At 46.3% G+C, this 15065-nt stretch overlaps 1 protein-coding gene across 1 annotated transcript in view; it reads left to right on the top strand.

Annotated features, from left to right (window-relative positions):
* LOC308068335 (uncharacterized protein) overlaps positions 1–15065 on the top strand; it is a 236169-nt gene that overhangs the window by 197760 nt on the left and 23344 nt on the right. Inside the window, exons 9-10 of the mRNA XM_080398756.1 lie at positions 2311–10576; positions 12511–14521. The gene's annotated coding sequence lies outside the window, so the exon portion shown is untranslated. The remainder of the gene's footprint in view (positions 1–2310; positions 10577–12510; positions 14522–15065) is intronic.

Here is a 15065-nt window from a genome sequence, read left to right as displayed (position 1 = left end):
GGGGTTCTTTTGCTAGTTTTCCCTGGCTCGCTGACTCTGGACCAATTGCACCCATGGTCACGCTGGCAGATAGGAGCAGGGTCAACCATCTGATGTGTGCAGGCATTGCTCACAGCTCAGCACCAAGCCCCAGCAAACCAGAATTAAATGAGCTCTTTCTTGTCTGGGCTGCCTTGCACAGGGGGGAGGCTGATCACTTGGTGACTCCTTTCCTGAGAGGCTGGTTGAGTATCACAGCAGGGCATCCCAGGCACCATTAGCTGTAGAGGTACCAGTGGCAGACAGCTTTGGTTGAGGAAAAGAGGAGATTTTCCTGAGACAGCTTTGTGATGAGTAGGCATTTTGTGTTCTATAGATTTCTAAGTGTATTTTGAATGGTGGGACTTGCTGGGACTGCGTGATCCTGGCTCAGATTCAGTTTGATACCTCGGAGATGAATTGATGGTTTGTATTTTACATTCATACAGGGCCCAAATCATCCTTCTGGCTGTGGCTGATTTAAATAATGGCTGTTTCTGCAGCAGGAAAGGGCAAAACTGGTTCTCATGCACTTCCCTTTCTAAGAAGAGAGCAGGCTGAGCAAGCGGCACATATGGTGGTAATAGTCTTGGAGCAGGAGTTTTAGAGTTATTCGTAACAGTCGAGCACGTAATTGTGCATGATGCAGCAGAAACATTTCTCTTCTTGTGATTGAAAGGCATTTGCTTTTGACTGGTGTGTAACTGTTCTACCTGGGAATGTCTGGGGGCTGTGGATCTGAAACATTTCAGGCAGGAGTGCTTATCAGTCACATCTGAAAACACCAGAGCAAAGTGGCCTCGTGACAAACACAAGCAGGGCAAATAACCTTTACAAGACAGTTTTATAGAGCAGGATAAACAACAGGGGCTGGAACCTCAGCTGTAGTAAACTATTCTGTCTGTGCTGATGCTGCCAGTTGAGGTGCCGATCCGCTGAGATCTATAGAAACATCACGCAGGAGCTGTTACGAGCGGGCCCGGGAGCTGGGCTTCCAGCGTGGTTGGGACATCGATGGCATCTGCCTCTGTGCATGGGAGCTGGTGAGAAATGCTTCCTCCCCACAAACCTCTCTTTATCTAGAACCGCTGTGGAGCAGGCAAAGCAGGTGAGCTTGGGCACTGCGCAAGGGATGCTGCCAGCGGCTGTTTGCCATCACTGCAAACCCAGGGGCTGCTTCTTCCCTGGAATTCTCCCCTTGGACCAAATATTGACCAGCAGGCTGGGAATACCCACTCTTGTGGGTCAGTGGGACAAAAGCATCTGAAAGGGCTGTGCAGTGCACTTGGGAACGATGGCATGGTCCTAGTGGGCAGCAGACTGCAGACGCAGTGAGTCCTTAACTTGTACACCTTGTCCATTCTCCCAGTATAACACTCGAGATCTGAGTTGGTGTAGGGGGCAAATTACCTTCAGCTGAGCTCAGATTTCAGCCACAGAGGGAACCTATGTTGCTCCTTTTACCAGGCTTGTATTCGGGTGAGGAGTCTAGTCCACAGAGCTGCTGCTGCTTCAAGACTTTTAGCTGTGTGAAATTCACTTTGGAAGAGTAATATCATTAAAAAGAGAAGCTGGCTGGATCTCCTAAATTAAGCAATTACTCTTAGACACAGCCCTCTCTGTGAAGTAGTTGGAAGTTCATCCTCAGGCTGAGATGGAAGGTGGTTTAACAAGGTTTTTTACAAAGTGTAGGTGGATACATTTCTGAAGCATGTCTATATAAACCTTCTGTAAAGGCTGCACAGAGGTTAAGCAGATAGATAACTTTATAGAAGCTGAATAATCACACTATTACTCTATATAATCTTGCTGGAAAGCATATTTTTCTACAGAGCAATGATACAGAAGATATTTGTGTGTAGTGATTACAGCAGCAGAAATCAATTGCACACAGCAAATAATTTGTTAGCACAGGGATGCACATTATATCATCAATAAAGGGATTATTTTGTTGAACTATAATGGGGGTGAGAGGAAAGCAAACTTCACACTGGTATAACTAGTCCAGTCGTAATATTGGCAACAAACACACCTAGTATGCATATGTCCCTCTGAAGATTAATATGGTCTTGTGAGGTTTCCTTAATACCCACTAGCTCTGTATGTTCTTTGCATCTTCAGTATATGCCACAAGTATCTACTCATTAGCTCCCTAAAAAATAATACTTAACCTGATTTTAAGGAATAGAATCGAGTACACTGCTACAAAAGAAAAAATGATCACCCTAATGTTACTGATACCTTCTGTTAAGATACAGGTAGGGTAATCGGTTTCTTTTTTCTGTTCATTAGGTGCCCTGTCATCTTGGATTAGATATTCCCAAAGGCAGGCATGGTCCTTTATCCTTCGCTGGGATGGGGCCCTGGAGGTGCTAAATCTCAGCTGAGCTTTTCTTACACAAATCCTACTCCCTCACTGCACGTATGCTGTGCTATGACAGTCACAAATCACCATGGAGGAGAAGCCTCCCCAACACCTGTGAGGTGGGTCGGTTTAATTATCCTCACTGCAGAGTGGATTTTCCAAGTGTGCTGCTGATGGCACATGCTCAAGGTCACCTGAAGAGAGCATGACTGCTTGGCTGAGAAACAGATGTTAGGCTCTGCCTCTGCTCCCAGCTCCTCATTAGCCACCCATCCCCACACCTCTTCTGAGCTGCAGGAGAAAATCCCCCCTTGAATCCCTCCAAAAGGTGTCCATAAAAGGTGCCTGCAGCTCCCTGGTGCTGAGGGGACGGGCTGGTGCATAGAGCTCCTTCATGGAGAAGGTGTGATATCTTCTCCTACAGAGTCCCTTTGGCCAGGACCAACTCCAGCATGATGCTCTGCAGGGACTGGGAGTGCTGAAGGCTGAGATCTGTCTTGCTACAAATCCTACACACTAGGTAGGAATGACTACTTACTCCAGGTTTGAGGGTATTTTTGAGTTTAAAATGACCACTTTGGAGGAGAGCCAGAAAATGAGGAGGCAGCTGAAAAGGCAAGTTGGCCATCAGCAGGGGGAAATAATCCCTCCTGATTCCTGCAGGTAGCTAGAAGTCCCAAAGTGTGGGATTAATGTCTATGTAAGTAAGGTGTAAACACACTCAGTGGCAGTAGAATGCCTGAATTCCTTTAGCCCTCTTACAAATCCAACCTGTTCTGGAAGGATTCAATTATTTCTGAGATCTCACCTTAGCTAGGGATTAAGTGACACCAAGATCAGGAAACCTATTATATTTGAATCTGTGTATGTACTTGCTGGGCTGTTTTTGCTGCAGGCGGCATAAGGAAGATGCAAAGCCTTAATACATTAGCTGTCGGGGTTACCATGAGGCCCATTCAGTTTTTATAGCCAGTCACTGGTCCCTTTAGATTCTGCTGAAGCAGCTGGAAGTTGTAGTTTCTTGGCCAAGAAAAAAAGGGAATGTGACACAACCCAGCATGTACAGGGAACTGGAAGAGTAACGAAAAATATCTGATGTTGCCTTGCATTGTATGGAGATGTTTGCTGCAAGCTCATCAATTATCTTCAGGATCAGTCAGAAGATACTGCTAATTCCTTGGCCCATTTCTGTGACGGTTGAAGAAAAAAGCCCGATTGTCAAGGCTGGTCTGGGAACTGTTCTGCTTCTGATGTCCTGCACTGTGCCTCCCCCCATCGTGGGCATGTCAAAACCTGAGGACGAGTCCCCCCAGTTGCGGAGTGTGTGACGTGGGGTGGGAAGGCAGGAGAGTGGTAACAGCAAAGTCTCTGACCTAAACATAAGGAAAGGGAAAATAGCAGCTGAGTTATTACTGAAAACAGAAACACATGTAAATTCTACCTCGGCTGGCCTATGCTGGGTAGCTTCCAGACATTTAATTGGCTAAGACAGATATATAGCGCTATCACTATCTGCTGGGGACCCATATAAATCGTCAGTGATGGTTTCTTTTGCCATTTCGTGTAGCCATGTTTGGTGGCTTGAGTGTTACAGAAAGGAAGCAAAAATACAACTCATCCTGTCGAGAGCTGCTCTGTATTGTAATTGCCGTATCTATAAGGAGTGTCAGGGTTGGATTATTGGAGATGTCAGAAACAAAATGGGAGAGATTAAACAGCCACAAAGAGCTGCAAAATGAGGAGGTAATTGCACTTCATGAGAGTGCAAAGATAACACCGGGAATGTAGATCTCAACCAGCGGTGTGTGGAGCTGAGGGTGCATGCTTTGTGTCTCCTAGTCTGTAAGTGCACTCCTGGCAGCTCGCTGCGCTGCCTGGCCTGGGGGAGCTGCGTGCTCAGCGAGCACGGCCCTGCTGAACGTGCCAAGGAAGACACTGTGCTCCTCTTGCAAGAGCCGGCACGGAAGAAAGGTGAACTCTGCTGCGTCACGAATGCACTTCAGCAGCAGCGTGGTACCCAGCCTTTTAAATGAAGAAAACCGCTCCCTGCTGAATACTAAAGCAGAGAAGATGCACAAGTGATTCTGCAAGGAAGGGTTTGGACAGGCACAGTACCTCCAGATGTAATGGCAAGTGTGCTGCCTGGTGTGCCATGCTACACCCCTCGGCACGGGGCCGGTTCTGGGCTTATCCACCACTTTCATCAGCCTCTCAAATGCTGCCCCAGATGAACCAACCTGAGCTAAATGAGGTCGGGAGGAAGCCGTAAGATCTTTGAGGAGAGAGGCAGAGCATGAGCTTTTTGTCTTCCTGCAGATGCCAGCTACCATCCATAAACCACTCAGGCAGCAGGAGAGCTCTTCTGGCTGTCATTTATCTGCGGTTGCTTCTCATTACTGAAAGCCTCTATCTGCAGAAAGGCTTCTGAACACCGCTGTACTGATACTGGACAGATGTATTTGTTTTGTCTCAGCTCCTGTTTTCTCCATTGTGTCTGCATGGCACTTTGGGGGGATCTCTAGACAGGCTGCAGAGCAAGGCTCGCGGCCTGTGCAGAGCTGCCTGTGCAGCCAGAGGATGTCTGTAATGACTTATCTACTGCAAGGGGCCATTTAATGTCCCTTTATAACTGATGGAGAAAAACAAGCCCCTCCAGGGTTCAGGTTACTCTGTGGCTGTAAGGTGAGTTGAACTGCCCTGTGAGGCTTCCCTGGGCTCTGCTGGCTGTGAAGGGAGCCAAAGCGTCTCACTTGCACTTCAATAACTACGAGCAGTGAGATGAATTTGACCCTAGTGTATGCCAAGCTGTACGATGGAGTTGTTGAGCGATCTCTACTCTAGCAAACCAGACAGTGCAGCTGCCCTCCCAATTCCTATGTGAACCACCTGCTAGCCCTTTAAGGAGCTGCTCCCAGGACCATTCTCTAAGAGTTATATAGGCTTACTCTTCTCCCTGTCTGAGATAAACCACTTTTTCTGTTTAGCGTTTGGTCCTGTTATTGTGATACTTGAGCCCTTGAGCATTAGTCTCCAGTGAAGCCGCTTGTGTGATGCTGCAGCAAGGTTGAGGGGTGGCATCATCTCTGCTGTCCTGGTAAGGAGGTGGGAGTAGCCTCCAGGTCAGGAGTAAAAGTGTGAACAAGGGAATTCAGGCATTTGATAATCACTGAAATCATCTTTCCTGTAAGAAGTCAGGGACTATGTGACATGGCAAAAGTCAAATGGAGAATACAGAGCAAAGGAAGGTCTTGCTCCTCCCTGTAAAGAGTTAGCAGAGTCAGCATGACCTGGTCTCCTGCTTGGCCGTGCTGTGCACTTGGGTACTGCCAAGCCAAAGATGAACTTCGGTGTCTCTCTTCCCACGGAGCACAGGTGTAAGAGTTGGAGTGGAGCAAATGGCTATTTCTAGCAGCCTACCATCTTGCTTTCCTCTGAAAGTTTAAGGGAGGTTTTTTTCTTTCCCTGGAGGAAAGAGGTCAGCATGGCTTTTCTACACGTGGAGGAGGATGTGCACTGGCTTTATGAAATATAGTTTGTTTGTTTGTTTGTTTTCCCAGGAAGCTTTGTGTTTGATGGAGTAGAAGTGTGTTACCTCAGGTGAGATTGTTTACTGGCAGTTAATTGGTATCTGCCTGGGTCCAATAACTGCCTTTTCATGGTGTCTGATTAACCGTTAACGTAAACTCGGGATACCTCCCCTGGCATAAGTAGAATGGGCTAACTGAGGATCCAGCCCAATTAGTGTAAGTGGCATGGGTTCTCCTTTGCATCACTGTTCAAATCCTGTAGAGCTGAGCTTTGCAGGAGAGCAGGAATTTGGCCACACGCCTTTCCTGTGTTGTCAATTTGAACGAATTGATGTTTGATGTACGTAGGTAGCACTACCAAGTCAGCTGAAGTGGACAAAGGTTAAGTGTGCACTGCAGGCAATTATCCATTAGTTTAAAAGCTCCTTCGTATAATATTTACACATTGAAATGCCAAAAATACTGGACATGATGACAGCTTTTGCAACACTGTATAATTCATACATTATAGCTCTGCTTTTCATGTTTAATATTTCAGAAATAATGGAACACATTTCATCAAGAAATGCAACATGTGAAATAAGTGGGTATAAATAAACACTGAACTGAAGCAGAGGTCTCCATTCCTTGCTATGAATCTCTCCATAACTTTATAAATGTTCTGGGATATGTGATGGAAGAAAGTCTTTGAAATGGTAAGCCTGAGATGACTTGTTGGTAGAATTCTCTGCAGCTCACATGGAGAGGTGAAATCATGTTCCCATGAGAGGGACAGCGTTGCCCTGCACTGCTGTGACAGCAGCATTTCTCCTGCAATCTCTAGTGTCTTCAGTGACTTCCCTGTCAGCGATGTCTTGTAGTACCTAGAAAATCCAATTTACGGTTGAAAGGATTAATAACTGGCTATTATCACACATTACCTGAGAAAATAAGTCTGTCTTGTGTGTATTAAACGAGTGATTCTTGGGCATCAGTGTGCTTGGTGCTTGTGAAACGCTCCTTGAGGAGTCATTGGTGCTTGTGGTCAATATGGTATCTTCCAGCAGAGGCAGTAATTTGGGACACAGTGACCTAGAAGACCATACGTTCAGGTGCTCCTCACCTTCAGAAGCTCTGAGTCTTTGGGACTTTAACCTCCACCTGCAATTTCCTCGAAACCAGTTGTTTACAACGTCAGGATGATATTGCAAAGGTTCATCGTCATCTCACGTCTTGGTCCGTGGACAGACTTGGGGGGGAGGAATCCAAATTTTAAATGTACGCATCTCTTAATCCACCTTAGAGCTGTGGGCTTGTGCTTGGCTGATTTATCTTACGTGGAATGTGTCCTAGTTGCCTTAAGAACCACTGTTGAAACATTTGAATAATCGTAACAGTTCAGGAGGCCCAGCTTCATGAACAAGGAAGGCAAGAAAGGCGTGCTAAGGCCAGGTCACGGGGCCACCTGGGACCTGCACGTCCTACCCCACTGCCATGGTGTAGCTGTTGGGACAGTTGTCATCTCAGGTGGGATTCACCTTCTCTAACCTAGAAGTCTGATACTGGTATTTCTCATTAAAGCTCAGTCCTGAAGTTATCTGAGCACATCGGAATATCAGATTTCACTTCTCCCTGCAAAAGTAGTAGTTTGCATGAAGAAGTTGCAAATAGTAAATCCTAAAGGGTCAGGAAACACCACAAAAATGCAGTAATTCTGGGAATGTTTATTTAAATCACGTCTGCTCTTCAAGCCAGTTTCAGGACTGTTGGGGACTGTGGGGCTCGGTAATGCTGCAGTCAGAAATTGTGGATGCTGAGGCTTATTTTCACCACTCTGGGAGTATAAAAAAAAGGGTAGTCTAAGTGAGAATTAACTTTTCCAGGCTTTAATAGCTCTCAGTGTATTTACTGTCTATCTATGATCCTTCCATAATCTTTGGAAAGTTAAGGACCCTGATAAAATACCCAGTAAAATCAATGCGTTGTTTGTACACCTCTCCGGGCACTGGGTGAGATCCAACCTAAATACCCAATCTGCATTTTCATGAGTCATTGCAGGAGCAGGGAACATACCAAGACAGGTATAATTTTCAGTTTCAGTGTGAATTTTGCTGCCTCCACTCTGACTCTAGCCCAGTCGATCTACGTTTCCATTACGGACAACGTTGATCTGATATACCTATGGCACATTGCTCAAATTATATGTGCGCACAGTAGTCATAAACCATTTTCCAATGACTCAGGCCTTGATGTTAAAGCATGTATGGTTCACGCATCTGCCTTATTGTAAATCTGCTGGTGCTTCCACACAGACTGCTCAAGGAGCAGGAAAGACACAGAAACATCTGTTTAGAGTTTTAAGCAGTTTGTTAGATGAATTCAGCACCTGGGTTTCCTGCGGTGAATCAGCTATGCTCTCCTTGCTATGTGTGAGGAGCGAAGAAACACAATACTCCTGGGGACCCACGCTCCTCGCTTCGTGCTGGATTGCGCTGGGAAATTCTGCTGGTGCCAGTGGGAACCACCTGTGCAAAACCTCCGAAAGTAAATAGGGGAATAGCCCCGTGAGAGGGGAAGGTTTACTCTGCTGAATGCCAATAAACCAGACTCTTATCTATGGAATTGAGCCAGCGGAGAACCTGGCCTTTTTAACTATTATGGGTTATATTGGCAGGCAGTGCCTGCAGCCTGCACGCAGTGTGCCAGGGGTCCGGCTCAGCCCGCGTCAGTCGGTGCAGCTGCTTGCACTGCTGCATGGTGCCGTCCTGTGATGGGGGGGCTGCTCCCGGGGTATCAGCAGTAATAGTGTGCTGCTGCTACACACAGGCTGTGGTGGTGTCTGTCTTACCACCATCCCAGTTGCCTCCATGATAGTACCCACTAATGTGCAGTAATTCTGAAAAAATCACTGTATCTGATTAAAAGGTCCCAGTCCTGAAACAGTTTGCTTCCCAAGCCCTTTTCTCCCTTCCCCCACAGCTGAAAGGGACCTCTTTGGTCTTGGTGATCATTGCACAACCAAATGGAAATCTCATTTTGGGAGTTCCTAGCCATGCTGTGAAACCGGTATGAGGGGCTCAGCTCCGGAAAGAAGATGCAAAGCAGCTGCACGGTGACAGGTTACTTCTGTTCTGACAATCCTTTCTTTTCCTGCCTGTGTATAACATGTTAGATATGAGTCGATGTCAAGGGCTAATTTGCCACAGCGAGGAGATTTTCCATTTAAGTAAATTCATTTTTAACCTACCCAGGGAACCCAAGATCACATCCTCTCTGCCTGCTGAAAGGGTCTGGTGTATGTGGAACAGAAGAAATGGGCTCATGAGACAAACAGTTGGGTTGCAATAACATGTTTTGTTCCTTGCTAAGTCTAGGGTCAGACTGTCTAAACAGTGTGCTAGTGCACTTGTGCAGCAACCCCGTTGTGGTTTAACCCCAGCCGGCCACTAGGCACCACGCAGCCGCTGGCTCACTCCCCTGCTTCCAATGGGGAAAAAAGGTAAAACTCGAGGGTTGAGGTAAGAACAGTTTAATAGCTGAAATAAAATAAAATAAAGAACAATAATGAAAAGGAGATAAAAAAGGGGGAGGAATAAAATCCAAAGGGAAGGAACAAAACCCCCAAGTGATGCAGAATACGGTTGCTCACCACCATCAGCCAGCTAACTCCCCCCGGTTTATATAGTGAGGGTGACGTTCAGTGGCATGGGGTAGCCCTTTGGCTAGTTCATGTTAGCTGTCCCAGCTGTGTCCCCTCCCAATTCCCCATGTCCCTCCAGCCTTCTCGCTGTCAGGGCCTGAGAAACTGAGAAGTCCTGGACTTAGTAAAAATATGACCCAGCGACAACCAAACCCATCAGTGTGCTGTCAGCGCTGTTCTCCACCAGATCCAGAACACAACGCTGCACCAGCTACCAGAGGAAAATTAACTCCATCCCAGCCGAAACCAGGACAGACCCATGTACAGAAATACAGAACCAGAATAATTTCAGCTGTGCTTAAACATGCTGTACCTCACCCTAAAGCCAGCGTACAACGAACTGGCCTGTGGAGTCACTGGGAGCCCCCAATTTTTGTCCTTTTAGGGCTGGAGTCCTTGGATCCCTTTGGGCTCATCCCTTCAGCTAGCAGCAGCGTGCAGGGGGAAGCAGGGCTGTGACCGTCCGGTGCCTGCCCACCCTGCTGCGAGCGACACGGACCTGCCGTGACCTGGGCATCGTGTGTTTTGTCTCACGTTGTTACAATAATCACTAAGCTATTTCTCTCCCTTTTCAGAGTGATTTTGATTATTATGTATAACAGCACGTGGTCTCCAGTGGATAAAAGCTTCTAATTCTATTTTATCCAACTCACAGAGCAATCTCAGCAACTGGCTGTTGCCTGTATTATTCAGTAGCAGCTATGGCATGTATTATTGCATATGATATGAAGGACTTTGTAATAAATATTTAGTGTTCCTTTAATCTGTCTGTTCTTATATCATGTTCTCCAGATAATCCCCTACTCCACCATGTACTATTTAATAATTCTTTTTCTGCCAGTCTGTTCTTCTCTTTCATACAGGCGCACGTGCCCACCTGCCCTGGGACGTGCTTTCCATCGTCTCTCTTCCTCCGCAGTCTTCAAAGTCTCAGGTTTCCATGACTGTGTTGTTAAAAGGAAGAACATTTGCTGCTTGTGTGAATTTGTGAGTAACAATAAACTGTGTTCTGCTTAGATCCCGGCCTTTGGGCGCACAATAATGACTGTTTTCCCGGGCGAAGGCCAGGAGGCAGCCAGGTCTGGCACAGCAGGCACTAGCAGGGGGCTGGTGGTGGCTCTGGCTTGCTGCTGATGGGGTTGTCTGACCCCAGTGGCTTTGTGCCTCTTCTTTCTTCTCAGCCGTTGCACGGGTGGGTTGTAGCCCTTCAGGGAAGGGGCTCTCCTGGGGGGATGAGCTTTGGGCAGCAGGGGTCTGTGGTGTGCAGGTACCGGGGAGGGCAGCTCTCCCAGGGGTCTGTCTTTGGTAGTGGCTGCTCTGCTGGGGCTGAGCAGGAGCAGAGTAGTGGAGCTGGGAGCTGGGGGGTGTTTCATGCCAGGGCCAAGGGGAGGGGGACACGGGACTGAGCACAGCACTCTGAGCCTGCCCCACTTCAGGCGCGGTGGGCACCTGGTTGCGGTGGCTCAGGCAGGGCCACCACTTGTGTGCTTCTGCACAGCACCCCTCTCCCAGCACACACCCGCTACCTCCGAGCAGCACCTTAGGGCCAGGTAAACCACAAGGTGTGTCCAGACCATCGTGGTGAACCTGCAGCTAAAACCCTGGTAATTGACCTTTTCCTTCTCTGAGTCCACATACATAACCACTGGCTTTCCGATACCTGTGGCAGTGAGGTCTGCATTTGTGACAGCCCAGGGCTTCTCATTTGTGCCTTCCTTGGAGCAAAGACCACATAAAGAAGCAGGTGATCATAAATCAGGACATGGGTTTTTCTGGAGTACTCCTTCTCTAGCCGGGCCTGACTTGCAACAAGCCAGCCGTACCCATCACACGCTTTCTCTGCTGCTGTGAATTGGGGCTGTTAAGTTACCCCCCCGCCCCCCCCGAACAGAACACGAGAGATGCGAAGGCGAATGTCACGTGAAAGGAGCAGTGGAAGAACATAAATGGGAAAGCAGCATGTCTGTAATGGTACCATGCTTCACTGCTCGAACGTTGCTTACTTATACTGCAAGTCATGTTTTCCTGTAACTAACTATTCTACAAAACCTACTAATGAAATCATGCCGGTATTTCTTAAAGCAGGCAATAACGCTGAACCAAAGAAGACATGAAAAGAGTTCTGATCATCTATTAATAGTGTAGCAGTCCTATTTTGAAAAGATCCCCAAATTCATGTGTGGTGGCATTAAACACTAACCTCCTTAAAGAACACTTAGTGCACCTTAGTAGTATCTATTATAGTGTATGGGATTTTAATTGCTTTATTATAAAAGAAAGCAATATTCACCCTTTTATGAATTTTGATTTAATGACTTTAGCACATTCATTATTAGTTCATTATGGTTCTGTGGAATTGAGGCCTCCTGAGTTAAAAGGATGTCCCCACACTAAGCTGGCCTCAATTAAAATGTAATCATATTGTGGTTAATCTCAAGGACTTGCTCTGTGAATGCAGGGGTAGGCAAGAGCAAGAGGCAGTGGGGGGCACAAGGAGGAAACACGAATGCAGAGGCAGGGTTTGCACTGGCGGAGAGCTCTGTAAGTCCACTTTGGAAAATGTCCTGGGCTCAAATCTGAAATCTCTTGCTTAGCTCAACACATCACATCACATCACATGCTTAAAGCCACAACTAGAACTTCTTAAGGTAAATAAAACACCACTGATCTTTAGCAATAGAGGAAATTTATGGTACTTTGGCCGGTTCCTCATCAAGGCCTGGAGCCAGCCAAGGTCCACAGCAGAAGGAGCATTGACAGTCCCGCAGGTATTGGTGCAGCTCGGGGTGGGGGCTGGAGGTAGTTGAAAGTTGAAAATGCTACAGGACATGCTGATATGTGGCTATGAGTGGAATAGCAGGATTTCTGGGGAAGGGCAGCTGTGTAATTAATGGTTCTGCTTCCGTCCCCATGTTGCCGAGGCTGGAGGCACAAGACAGCCCTCTCCTGTTGAGCACTACGCTTCCATGTTTGACCACAGGGCCCCGTTAAGAAAACCAGCAAGTTGTGATGATCTGGAAGAAGATGAGAAATTCAGCTCACAAGTAATTTGGTTGAAATATTCCCTCTTTGATGTTTTGCCATACTGAACAGTATAATAACTCTTCCAGAAGAACGCTCCAAACAGAGCTATTTTGGGATCACTTTTCTCCTTTAGCTTTTATCCTGTGGTTTTCCTGTATCTTCTTTTTATCTCCCACATCTCATTGAAAATGTCTCAAGCTCTCACCAACTACTTCTGATGTTTCAAGATCCCTTCAAGCTTAGATCCTGGGTATAAATAATAGCTCTTGTTAGTAAAGCTGGAGTGCTTTGCAATGACTGTTTGAAAGGCTTTATGTTGTATTTTTTTACTCTACAGTGGAGCCAAACCTGGAATCCACAAGGCCCAAAACTGAGGAGGATGGGGAGAGGCCAGATTCTTCTGTTGCAAAGCAAGTGTTTGCAATGTAGGGGTCAGGGAGGATTTCCACAATAGCTTCCCATTTGGAAAAACATCCTCAATGAGTATAAAATTGAGCACAGTCTTTGGTTTCAGTTCATATTTTGATGTAATCTGAGCTAAATAAATAGTTAAAAGAAAAAAAGCTTAAGGCCCGGAGAAACTAGAATCCTGCTTTCACATAATGTCCTTGTTAATATAAAGTCCAGTAAACATTTGGGAGAATGGCAATTTTTAGACTCTGAAAGGAGATGTTTGTTTCTGTAGAAGAAAGTAAATTAGGTCTAAAAGGTCAGTTATCAGGAGCAACCCTCACCAGATACCATGCCATGTTGTTTAATTATTATGAAAGATAATTACCATGGGAATATCAGTAATGCCAGTAATGTCAATATTTCATAAAGCTTCTATAGATTACAGGAATAAACTGGAAAGTGTTGTATTTCATGAAGTAACAAAAGCTGTCTGGGGGAAACGATGTTTTTATGACAGTGACTTAGGCGTAGAGTTTTACACCATCTTTTCAGTCTGTAGTGGTCTCTTCATCAGCTTACAGCTGCAGTGAGTCTTTCGTTTCCCAAAATTCACAAGTCTCTTTAAATCACTATTATATGCTGCTGATGAGCAAAGGCCAGATCAGACCCATTAGCTTTGCCAAAGGAAACTCCATGCTCAGCAACACTGGCTCTGTACTCGGGAGCTGTGGAGTTTGCTAAATTGAGGCACATCCCTTTGCCCTGAGAAGTTATCTTTTTCTTTCTTAGGCCATTTAGGGCATTATCTTGCAAATGGTTAATCACAAAAGACCCAGCCACTGTGTTCTTGCGTAGAAAATACTCAGCACTTGAAATACAAGGTCCAGACAGAAAAAAGCTTAAGAAATGTCTTCATTACTCTGAAAATATGTCCATGTTTCTGAGAGGAGCCAGCTCTGGCACCCCTGCAGAGCTCCCAGCTGTGAAAGCTGTAACCTTTGGAGCAGTTCAGTGGCCAGTCATGTTCAGCACGGGCACAAAACTGTTGCTACTGACAGAAAATAAGAACAGCCCCAAGAAATTAATGGGGAGTGCTGTGTGATGTACAACACATCAGAAACACTTCGGTTCCTTGTCCCAGCGCCCTGCTAGAGGGGCTTTTGGGGTAAGTTCAACCTGTCACTTGTGAGACCAATCCAAAAGCAAACCTGCAGAGATGTAACTCACTGCTGCTCCCCTGTCAGTACAACAGTAATTTATCATACACATCAAGACAACCTCGTTGTCAGCAATGTGTTTGGTTGCTGAACTGATTTAGAGAAAGAGACGTACCTCAGAGTACAAGTCTGTTCAAGTGGCTTGAATATTTCTTTCACTTGTCCAGCTTCTGCATGATGATGTTCCTACCTCTGGACGTAGTGGTTGCCAGTCTTGTGGCTTCTGAGATGTCTGTTCCAGACCCTCATGGTGTGCGTAGTAAGGTGGATGCTTCTTCCTACTGAGATGTACGTGCAAGTAAGTGCATGACTCTTCCCTCCCCCCGCACCCCCACCCCCACCCCGCAAATACTCTTGCAGAGGAAATTTGTATTACATATATTCCACGTGCACCTTCCACGTGCCACTGAGCAACAGCTGAAGTCATCCAAAGAGAAATCAGTATCTTACACTGCGTATGTGAGGTACACAGGGAGCTCCCTGTGTTTGATGGGCTTAGAGGAGCAGGTAGGGAAGAAGGTGCTGGTGAGAGGCAAATGCTGTCAAGCACTGCCTGCTTTTGATTACTTTGCAAAGATGAGTAATCAAATCCCAACAACCTTTCCGCACTGTAGTCATCTTTGTCTTTTGTCTTTCCCCAGCATCCCTCACCAAGCACACACATACCTGCACTTTGGTCAGTAGAGTGCAGCCTGTAAAGCAATTTCTATAGAGAGATTGTGCTGCCTTCTCAGTAAGTTTGAGAAAGGTAAAAATGATCATATTATGGGTGCTTTGGTCATGAAGAGAAAATGATGCTAGATATGAACAGAAGAAATTCCTCTTATCCCTGGGAATTTTTA

This window comes from Falco punctatus, assembly GCF_963210335.1.
Source record: "Falco punctatus genome assembly, chromosome: 1".
NCBI lineage: Eukaryota > Metazoa > Chordata > Aves > Falconiformes > Falconidae > Falco > Falco punctatus.
This window is presented reverse-complemented; position numbering and strand designations above follow the sequence as displayed.